The following is a 12,108-nucleotide window of genomic DNA, read 5'->3' as shown; positions in this document are numbered from 1 at the left end:
AATTTTGGAAACTCACTATCATTGGGTCTGCTATGTGCTTAGAATGATCTTTTCATCATGGAACACTATATCAAAAACTAATGATGTAATGTATGGCGATTAACGTAACATAATAAAATAAAAATAAAAAGAATGATCTTTTCAGTGCTGTAAGAAATACAGACTATTTAAAAGCTACTGGGCATTGATCTGGTGCTTTATAATCTTTTTTTTTTTTAAAGATTTTATTTATTTATTTGACAGAGAGAGACACAGCGAGAGACAGAACACAAGCAGGGGGAGTAGGAGAGGGAAAAACAGGCTTCCCACCAAGCAGGGAGCCCGATGAGGGGCTCGATCCCAGGACGCTGGGATCATGACCTGAGCTGAAGGCAGACGCTTAAAGACTGAGCCACCCAGGTGCCCCCGTGCTTCACAATCTTGATTAGCCATGGGGGTGGAAAGAAAATAAAACTCACACCTATGTAGTGGCTCATTGCAATATAAAGCAAAGAAATACACAACAGCATTTAAGACAGAACAAGTGTGGCTAGGGCAATTAGAGTTCAAAAACCTTGAATGTACTTTGTACTTAGTAGGCATATTTGATAAATAATTTAACAGGCAGTTTTTAATACGCAATTTTGTGCGATTTGAGGACTGAGAAAAATGGCAGAAACAAAAATAGGGTGGTCCAAATAGGGTGGGTTATTTCTGTTATTGCTTATTCGCTTGCTCAAAAAAAGGATACTCTATAATTTCCTAAAATTCAGACTAAAATAGCACTTTGTGGCCCCTGAAACTTTGATGTAACCCTACTATTTAAAATTATATTGGCAGTTACAGATTAATATTGGCCAAAGTATTCAAATTACACAAAATTGTATTTTATGTAGCCAAGTATAAGTGACTTCCAAATGCGTTTGATTTATGTCCAAGTTTCGACCATAGCCAATTTGTAGAATGCCTGACACTAAATTTACTTGATTAAATTTCCCAGTCTCACTGTTTTCCAATGATAATTTCTAACCTAGTCCTTCATTCGTGGAGCTCAAAAAGCAGTGATGACAGTGTTTGGGGGGCAGGGGACAGGGTATGAGTGGGTTTTTTTTTTTCTAAAGTCAGAGCACCACTTCAAGATTTATTTTTAAAAAGGGACATACAAAGTCAGGAGATAAATTCAAGTACCCTAATTAGACGACTTTTAACAGAGTAAGTGGACAGGGCTTGCCATTTTGTTTTCCATATTTGTTAAAAGCTAGCTCTGGGTGACGGCAGCATGATTTATTATCAACAAGTCTAGGAAGTGAAATATTTTGAATCCACGATGTATCTGGTTTCCCTCCTTTTCCAATACCATGAAAAACTTATTGCCATCTGATACGTTGAAGTGTTGATTGCAAACATTTTCGAATACTCTTTGAAGACATGGTTCCTTCACTTACTGCACTCATGGTCTATTGGCAGAAATAAGTACACTAATAATTTAAGATCATAATCAAAAGAAGAACTAACTGATAAGTGTGACCTGATTTGAAACTCTCCAACCTCTAGATTCTAATTCAAAAAGATTGTGTTCTAGGTAGAGTTTCTCCTAAACACTTTTCTCCCCAAGGTAACAAAGTATACATCAGGGGTCAATAGTGAAATAGCCATGCTTAAAGCCCTGGTAATGAATATTGGCCCACGAAATCCAGCTTGCAAAAGAACAAAAAGGAAACTAGCACATATTTTAGAAGAAAGGTCTAGGAGCCAAGGAATCTAGCCTTTCAGGAAATAGAAAATTCCTCTTTTAAAATGTGGGCTAAATTTAACTGAGTTCAACCAGAGTTACCCATGGATTTGACAATGATAAATAAATAGGTCATGATCACAGTCTTCATTCAGAGCGGCTTCTCAGCATATCCGGAGATAAGCCACAATAGGAGCCAGAAACTGACCCACTATCGAATGGGAGACAGAATTGCTAGGGCCCCTGCAAAAAAGACCAAAAGCCATGTGAGATTTACAAAGTCTGTGGCAGTGGATGGAGGGGCTTCCTTAAGTTACGACTACTATCACAACTATGGTATTCAAAAGACAATGCCATCACTGTAACTACATAAATTGTTAGCAAGTTACTCAAATACTCGAAAGCTGAGGAGGAAAGGAAAGAGAGAGAGCTATGTGGCCAGTGACACTGCATGTTCTTCAGCAAAACAATCTCCCCACTTCAATTTAAGGAAACACTCTCCTAAGTGGGCACTTTTTTCTAAGAACCAACCCCGGGTCAGCTCTTAGAATCCCATTCTTAGCCTTATAAACCACTTTGAAACAGTTAATTCGCTATACATGAAATATATTCACGGACAGCCTAGTAATTCTCGCAATGATGTCACCAAATCCTCAGACTGAACCAAACCTCTAACACAGCCTCCTCATTCAACAGACAGAACAAGAACCACTTGGAATGCCAACAGCTGTGACCAAAATGAAAATCATTTCTTCTAAAATTAGCGAGCGTCTATTATGGTATCCTTGCGCTCTTTCAGGGGTCCCGGCTGTTCTTCAACACTTCCCCCAGACAGTTCGTATACTGACGGTTATGCAGACTTTGTCCCCGCAGTAAGTCTGATCCGATTGACTGACTCATAGCACTGCTCAGGAATATGAAAACAATACTGCTGACAGCGGTCGCCACATGCCAAGATTTGAAAAGACTACTGTGTGACCAACAACCCCTTCTACTCTGTGAAATAACTGCCTAGAAAAACAGGGGGTGGTGAAATTAGGACTGAAAAAGTTGAAAAAAAAATAAAGATCAATTACTGACTTCCCACTGCACACAGAACACTATATATGATGCACCAAAGTGAGGTTGAAAGTAGGTCCCATAAATTGTGGGGTAAATTAATCTTTAAACCTACAAAAGAACTTAGAACATGTCCAAAGCAACATTCTAGAGGATGCCACTACGATTGCCATTTTACATTCGCAAGGAGGGTTCTCAACCAGGATCGATTTTGCCCCCCAGGGGATATTTGGCAAAATATCTGGAAACACTTATGGTTGTCATAGTTGAGGAGAGTGGAATTTACTGGCATCTAGTGAGTAGAGGCCAGAGATGCTGCTAAACGCCCTACAATGCACAGGACAGCCCCTTACAGAAAAATTATCTGACCCAAAACATCCACACCTGAGGAGTTGCGAAACCCTATTCTAGAGTCATAACTGTCCAACAGAAGTTTAATCTGAGCCACGCATGTAATTTTAAATTTCCTAACAGCTACATTAAGACAAAGGGAAAATGAGTGAGAGATTGACTTAATAATGAATTTTATTTAACCCAATATATGCAAAATTATGTCATTTTCAATCTGGAATTGATATTTTAAAAATTAAGATATTTCCCCTTTTTGGCACTGTCTTTGAAATCCACTGTGTATTTTACACGTACAGCATATCTTAATTTGGATTAGCCACATTTTGAGTACTATGTAGTCACCTGTGGCTACCATATTGGAAATTGTAGTTTAAAAATTAAAAATATATATTTCACTTTGGTGGTATGGAAACAGCTGGTTCTCTCCAGTTTACAAGGTATGAGAAAAGTGCTCTCCCAAACTTATGCTAAAGATTTTCCTCGCTCTAAATAAATGCCATGGTGGGCACACCATTGTGGACACCCCTAGGAGGAGCAAGTGTATTTTAAAAATAGAATCGTCCTGCCACATGCTGATGAATGTTGGTTTCATTAATGTTATGGTAAATGAAACTGGATAGGACATGGCCAAAGAGCAATTCTGAATGCTTACAAATGTAGAACACATGGGTCTACTCACCCATTATATTTGAAATCCTCAGAATGTATTAAAACTAGTTATCTAACAGAAATACTATAAATTTTAGAGTCTCTTTTCCTTCCACCCAAAATTTAAAACAACTTTTGAATAGCCAATAAAAAAGTTCCATTGAGTGCCAGATCAGTCAGCAACATTTATTTAGCTAGCACTGTACAAAGACCATTATATTATGCAATAAAATGGGATTAAAAACAGCTCCTCTGAGTTGCTTACAATCTGCTTGGGAATAAATAAATGATAACATATGAAAACGATTTTAGGACATTTACAAAGCAACATTTTACTGAGTGCCTCTATAAACACTACTTTATACTCTGGGGCATCTTAAAATAATATGGTTCCCTTTGTTGATGTAGAAATAGCTGAATATCATAGAAATCTATTAAAATTCATTGCCCACAAATCAGCCAGCTAAACCAATTACAAACAATTGAGTGCAGGTTTATGCAGAGCACATAAGGGTAGTTAGTTAAGTAGTGTACTCTTAAAATAATTCCTCATGTGCTATCTCTACAGAAAAGGGAGATTTCATGGCTGGATTTAATAAAAATATCTATGCGACCACAAAAATGACACAAAATAGAAAAACAACATTCTTTTTCACCTCTATTCTCAAATTACAAACAGATTCAGATGTGTATCGAGCAATGGTACCTTTGTGAGTCAGTGGGTAGAAACAAAACCTTCCCGAGGGTTGGGGGACTCAAACCACAGGCTAAAGTCTGTGTCTTCTTTTGTCTTGACTTTAATGCCAAATATATCCCGAAAATGGAAAAACACTGTCATTTGTACCTATTTATCTGGTATTTTCGTAGACAAGAGTCTGCAGTTCTTAGAACTTCTGACTGAGTTCAGAAATAGTTGTGAATGTGGACAAAACAGAAACACGCATTGATTCCCTTTGTGGAAAAATTATCTCAAGCATCAGGCTAGGCAGAGATAGCCAGAGATATTAGATCTCTGCCAAATGTACCTACAATGAGTTCCACTTAATTGCATTTTAATTCAATGTTTCATATGCTGTTTTCTAAAGGAATAGGTGGTTTGTTGCAAATAATGGAAATCAGAGTTATGTAAACGATCAGAATCTGACCCCTCTCCTTAGGGATTATAAATCTTCTTGACTACTCAGTAACAACAACAACAACAAAACCCAAACCACCTGATTAAAAAGTGGGCAAAGAACTCAGATAGACATTTCTCAAAGATGATATTAAAGTGACCAATAAGCACATGACAAGATGCTTGACATCACTAATCGTTGGGGAAATGCAAACCCAAATCACAATGAGATACCACTTCACACTCCTTAGGATGGCTATTAAATAAATAAATAAATAACAGAATAACAAGTGTCCGCGAGAATGTGAAGACATTGGACACCTATGCATTGCTCGTGGGGATGTAAAATGGTACAGTTGCTGTGGAAAACAGCATGGTGGTTCCTCAGGAAATTAAACATAGAATTGCTATATAATCCAACAATTCTACTTCTAGGTATAGAACCAAAAGAATTGAAAGCCGACTGGAACAGATATTTGTACACCCGTGTTTATAGTAGGCATTATTCACAATAGTCAGAAGGTGGAAGCAATCCAAGCGCCCACTGACAGATGAATGGATAAACAAAATGTGGCACATGACATATAATAGAATATTATTCAGCCTTTAAAAGCAAGGGGATTCTTCAATATGCTAGAACATGGATAAGCCTTGAATACATTATGCCCAGTGAAATAAGCCAGACAGAAAATGCCACATATTGCATGATTCCACTTATATGAAGTGCCTAGTGTAGTCATATTTATGGTTGCCAGGGGCTGAGCGAAGGGAAAATGGGGATATTGTTTAATGGTTACAAAGTTCAGTTAGCTGCTATCTCTACCTGAGGTCACAAAGGCATCTCAAACCCAAAGGATGCACAACTGAACCCACTGTCTCCTCTCCCATACCTGCTTCTCCTCTTCTGTTTCAAATCTTAGTATCTCACAGCTCTCTGCATCCCCCAGTCAAATGTCTGCGATCCAATTTCTCCTCCACTCCACCCTGCGTCTACCTCATCATGAAAAGCTGATTCTAACTCCTCACACCTCATAGATCTACCCCACTTCTTCATATTTTCCAATATTACTTCAGTCCCTAACTAGATTCTGTTGTTTGGTCTTTCTCTATTCATCCTTCACCATGTCACCATTGTGACCTTTCTAAAATGTAAATATGTACATATGCCTTCCATGTTTGAAAAACTAAAATAAGGATGCCTGCTACTGTCTTTACAGTGAGTCCTATTTCAGGAAATAGGGGCATGGATGGAAAGAATGTATAATAGGACCAAACTACGGGTAATATCTGTCAATCAAGATTACATAACTCTGCTAACATCCATATGAAGCATTTGTGAATTACATCACCTCTGTCATAAATTGGTCTCATGAAAGAGTTCCTCCATATTTTTACACTCCATATTTTCTCACTCTTATTTCTATTCTTAGTTTCAATAATTTTCCAATTTTCCAATTATGTGTATTATATAGATATATTTTAAGAAAAAAGTAAGATGGCAACAACATCCATGATATCACTAAGCAGTGAGCGCATCTTGGAAAAGGAGAAAGTTGTATTTCCATAGGATGTGAGTAGATACAAAACTGCCCGTATCTACTTCCTGCTGAAATGTAAGTCTGCTGGTATCCTGGGAAGCTGGACTGTAGGTGTTGGAAATGCAAGGGAATGTGACTAACGTCAAGTGTTTTACATTACAATATTCAAAAAGAAATTATGATGAAATTCTCAAATAGGACATTCTTTAAAAGGGATTAAATTATCATTATCCACACTTAATGACTTTGATTTAGAAAACTCCATTGAGGCAACTGAAAAACTAGTACAAACAATGAATCAAGACCCATAGCTTTCTTGGTAACACACACACACACACACACACACACACACACACACACACACAAAGTATGAAAAGACTCCTATTCTCAAGAACAAAAAACAAAATACTTAAAAATCATCTTTTTAAAAATATATGGGAATTAAGTGAGAGATATGTCATGGTTTTAGATAAGAATATTGAATTTATAAAGTTAAAGCTTCAGTGCAATTATAGTCAACATTCTGGCAGGATTTCCATGGCAATTTGATGAAATGTTTCTAAAATTTACAGAACAAATTTAAATACATTTTGAACAAATACAAAAATTTCTTACTCGCCCCACTTTATTCTTTTTAAAAATTTTTTTATTGGAATATAGTTGACACACAATGTTACATTAGTTTCAGGTGTACAACATAGTGAAACAACATCTCTATATGTTATGTTATGCTCACCACAAACATAGTTACCATCTGTCACCATCCAACACTATTACAATATCATTGACTAATTTCCCTATGCTGTACCTTTTATTCCCATGACTTATTCATTCCATACCTGGAAGCCTATTTCTCCCTCTCCCCTTCCCCCATTTTGCCCATCATCCCCCTTCCCTTTGCCAACCATCAGTTTGTTCTCTGTATTTATAGGTCCAATTCTGGTTTTTGTTTGTTTATTCATTTATTTTGTTTTTTATATTCCACATATGAGTGAAAACATATGGTATTTGTCTTTCCAGTCTGACTTACCTCATGTAGCATTATACCCCCTAGGTCCATCCATGTCGTCACAAAGGGCAAGATCCCATCCTTTCTTTTATATGGCTGCATAATATTCCATTTTATATATATTTCATTTGCAATAACATATATTATTCCATTGCACATATGTGTGTATATATCTACACTACATCTTCTTTATTCATTCACCTATCAATGGGCACTTAGGCTGCTTCCATACCTTGACCATTGTAAATAATGCTGCAGTAAACACAGGGGGGCACGTATCTTTTCCAATTAGTATTTTCATTTTGCGGGGTAAATACCTAGTAGTAGAATTACTGGAGCATATGGTATTTCTATTTTCAATTTTTTGAGGAACCTCCATACTGTTTTCCACAGTGGCTGTACCAGTTTACTCTTCAGTTTATTCTTTCAGAAAGTGCCAGGCAGGATTTTAGTCCCTTGTCTAATGTATATCTCTGGCATTATCACACTTTATACCAGCTCTTCATTCCCATGCCTTTTATCCTGTTGAGGTGCTTGAAGGTCAGGAACAGTATCATTCATTGTTTCCACCACCCAGCATGAAACATGGCTCAGAGGGAACTCTCAAGAAATATTTCTTATTTGAATAATTTCTAAACTGGTTAAACAACTGTGCCCACAGAGTGATGGATAGACCCATATCAGCCTAGAGGGCAGGCATCAGTGCCATGCTATACAATTCGCTTATTGCACTCTCATCACCATCACAAAGGATTACATTTGTACAGGGTACACTTGCTATTTTGTGAATGTTGACAGTCTGGGAGGAATAAATAATAAGCTGGCAGAAATGAGAATGCTCCCAAATGCTGATAGGAAATAGGCCCAAATTAGGAAGATGAAATTCAGTAAGGGCAAGAATAAAATAGCACACACACACACACACACACACACACACACACACCCCTCTATTAATGAAAGTTGGAGAACATGAGATGGGAACAGAATTTTGAGAACATACTTAGGATCTTAGAAGTCACACAACGAGGTGGTCTCCAAACTCTGGAACAAGGTGACTTTATGTGGTCTAAACAATCCTAGACTTACCTTGAAAAGCAATGGGAGGGATGCCTGGTGGCTCAGTCAGTTAAGCATCTGCTTTGGCTCAGGTCATGATCCCAGGGTCCTGGGATCAGGCTCCTTCCTCAACGGGGAGACTGCTTCTCCCTCTCCCAGTTTCTCCCTCTGCCTGCTTCTCCCTCTGCCTGCTGCTCCCCCTGCTTGTGCTCTCTCACTCTTCCTCTGACAAGTAAATAAAATAAAAATCTTTAAAAAAAAAAAAAAGAAAAAAATTAAAATGAAAACGAAAAGCAATGGGAGATAGAGTTTCCAAATTTAACAACAATCTTCAGGTTTTTATGAGTTATATTTTGCTTGGATTAAAATCCCCTAATATTTGGCTTCCATTTTAGACTTTCATGAAATCGGTTCAACTGTGTCCTCTTTTTTTAAGCAGAAACATAATTTTGTATCACTAAACAGTAGGTTCTATGAGTCTTGGGGAAATTAAACTTTGCCCTGAAGCTTCATAGCATGTAAGCACTCGACTAGATTCAAAGTGAGACAAGAACTTGGCCCTCATCCTTTCCCATAACCATTAGAATAGCATAGTCATGGCTAAATGTAGATAAGCAGTCAAGGCACTTGTTCTGCTTGTACACTTCAGTGTTTTCTGGAAGTTTCTCGAATATTGAGATATACCATATAGGAGTTGCTCCATCACATAAATTTTCCTTGAAGACCCTATTTGACCATCAAGATATGGCAGAGCAAGGCATATCTGTTAAAAACAGTATGAGAGACTTCCCCAACAAAGGAATTAGGCATGCTACCCATGCCATATCTTAAAACATCTCTGCTTTTCTTTATCTGCCCATCTCTCTCTCTCTCTCTCTCTCTTCCAGTTATCGACAATTTCGCCTCTAACAGTGCAGCATAATGGAGGTCTGTAGACAACAATTTTAACTTACCATAAACAAGTTAAACTTTAGATTCATCTTCATGCTAGATGTGACATTTGCCCTTTTTAAAAGGGAAGTTCAAGCAATGGGTCATTGATAGTTTTTCACTATACCCCATGGCCATTATTTACAAGGGATGATAAGCCAAAAAAAATGTGGGCATCTTCAAACATGTAGATACCAGTCTTCACGCCTCATACAACAACACTATTTCCTATAAAGATTTCCACATACAAACAAATTCCCCTGCATGCCATGGGGAATGCTACAAAGCAAGGCAACCTATAATTACACTTCCAATGAATGCAAATGCACAAAACAGTTTCAAAACGGTTGCCACAGATTTCAGCAATATCTTTTGGTTTACCAGATGCATAACTGACTAGCTCAAACTTGACTTAAAAAATCAAAATCAATGTTAAATGCCTGGTACGTTTGTAGAAGAAAATGCCAACAGCATCATGTGCCACAAATAAGTAAGACTATGATAGAAAGTGAAGCCCAAGAGATCAAAATTTTCCACCTCTACTTCCTCCCTTATTAAATTATTATAATTTCAGACCGTATTAATGTAACCCAAATATCAGCTGGAATCTACTTCCTCCTTGATTCAAACATCCCCTGGGCTGTAGAAGACCAAAGTCCTCTCCAAAAGTTCTACACATTTGGGGGGATGAAGGAAGATGTTGCTGGTATGTGTGCAAGTCTGCTTTGCCTCTGAATGCCTGCCTCTACCTAATTTGTTCTTGTTATGGCTCTTCTTGTTTGTGCTCACCCTATTCTACCCTACATGGAATGAGGTCTTTCCCATTACTTTCAATGCAAAAACAAAAGGAAGTCCACAAAGCATGAATGCTTATGGCAGATTTTACTAAAGGCTGAGGAGTTGGGATAGTTTACAACTGCAGAAATAGAAACAATCTCATCAAATATTAAACCTTCCTGCTCTTATGAATCCTTCAATCACCCCAATACCCAGGAATTTCTACTCACCACCTTTATCCTCTGTGGCTCTCCAGAGTCACAACTCCTTCCCTGGCTACTCTCTTCTTGCCCCTCTCCTTTCCTCTATCTTCCCAACCCCAGATTGGCTCTCTGCATGCTCAGCCTTCAAAAAATTCACACTAAGACCACCTTAAAATATTCAGACCCAATATGGTCCTCGGCAGAACAAAACAAATCTTCAAGGGAGAAGGTCCATTTTCCTTTGAAGGCAACTGTGGTTGGTCTTGCCATTTCCCCCATTTGTATTATAACCACATTTTGTTTGTTGACATAATTCGGCACAGGATTTGAAAATCTGGAGAAACAAGTGGTTTCTGTCTTTGCATATCATAACCTTTTTAGAATATAAAATTCAAATTAACCCAAGTATTCAAAGTAATTCTAATGAGCCAGGTGTCTCATTTGGGGGGGGTAGGCATATGAAAATTTATTACTGTCACATCTTCACCATCAAAACTTAATGATGTTGGTCTTTCCTTCTTGTCTTTATATAAGGTCAAAAGAGACACATTGGCTACTTTAACAACCTTAAAGTGAACTCCAAGAATGTCACTGACAGCATGACCTTTGTGACGAAATCCAGCAACCAGAACTTAATCATTTTCCTCAATAAAATTCAAGCAACCATCATTGGGTACAAAGGCTGTGATTTTTTTTTTTTCACCATTTTTGATAAGCTAGACCCTGACATACTTCCTGAGGGCAGAATTTGGCTGTTTGGCTTCAAGCCCTTCTTTTCCCAGCACAATTCCCTTTGCAAAGGAAGTGCCTCCAAAAGGGTTGGCCTTCAGGGCTGTGCCCAAATGGGCTCTCTTGTACTGTTTATCAGGCCACGTCTGATCTCATCGGTGGCTATGGAGCTTCCTGGCACTATGACACTTGCCCGTCTTGCCAGCACCATGGGTGTAAGCAAAAGAGATGCCAGGTCTCTCATTTTGTGTCCATGTTTGTTCAGTCTTGAGCTTCTCCACACAGAAAGCCATACTGGCTCAGGGTCTTGAAGCACGTTCTCTAATGCGACTATCTCCTAACTGCCACAGAACCTCTAAGCAAGATGAGAGTGGACTTAACATGAGTGAATCATGACAGTTAAGAAAATAACATTTTCTTCCAACTTCTAACTGACTTTTGTCAGTACATAAATGTTCCCCTCATTACTTTCTCCTCCAAATTGTTTCTCAGCTTCCTATAGATTATGTAGCAACAATTTGTTTCCAAATCTTGTGCTTTCGTACTGTTTTTTTATAGTTTGTAGTCCTGTAATAAATGATGGTTAAATAGATAGGGGCAGAACCTTTCATTCTCAAACACCGCTGTCTGGAATCTTACAGATCCTAGTATTCAATTCTCAAATATGAAGTAAGTCTAAGTGATTCCACACTTTCACACACAACAAGGTATTTGGTGGAGTTATTAATCTAATAATATCAGTTTGGGCTGGGTACACTTTGAAAAAAAAAAAGGAAGGAAGGAAGAAGTATTTTTGCTAAAGAGGAAAAGAGTTCCCAGGATTACCTTTTTTCTTCATCTCGCCAAAGCCATATTTCTGGCTAAAGGTGTCTCTTACTCACATTGTTATTCAATTCATGGTGTAGAGATGCCCCGGAGGCAGAGATGATTGCTGAAGACTTATTCTATGCAACCCTATGACTCATTGATCCTATGAGTCCACA

General features: G+C 38.0%; 1 pseudogene; it reads right to left on the bottom strand.

Moving 5' to 3' along the window:
• Positions 1–10,833: 10,833 nt before the first annotated feature.
• Positions 10,834–11,418, bottom strand: LOC114224077 (small ribosomal subunit protein uS12 pseudogene; annotated as a pseudogene).
• Positions 11,419–12,108: the final 690 nt, after the last annotated feature.

Source organism: Eumetopias jubatus, unplaced genomic scaffold (assembly GCF_037043125.1).
Source record: "Eumetopias jubatus isolate StellerSeaLion01/CBP00866 unplaced genomic scaffold, mEumJub1_p1.0 scaffold_8, whole genome shotgun sequence".
NCBI lineage: Eukaryota > Metazoa > Chordata > Mammalia > Carnivora > Otariidae > Eumetopias > Eumetopias jubatus.
Note: the sequence above shows the minus strand (reverse complement) of the source record. Positions and strands in the feature narration are given on the sequence as shown.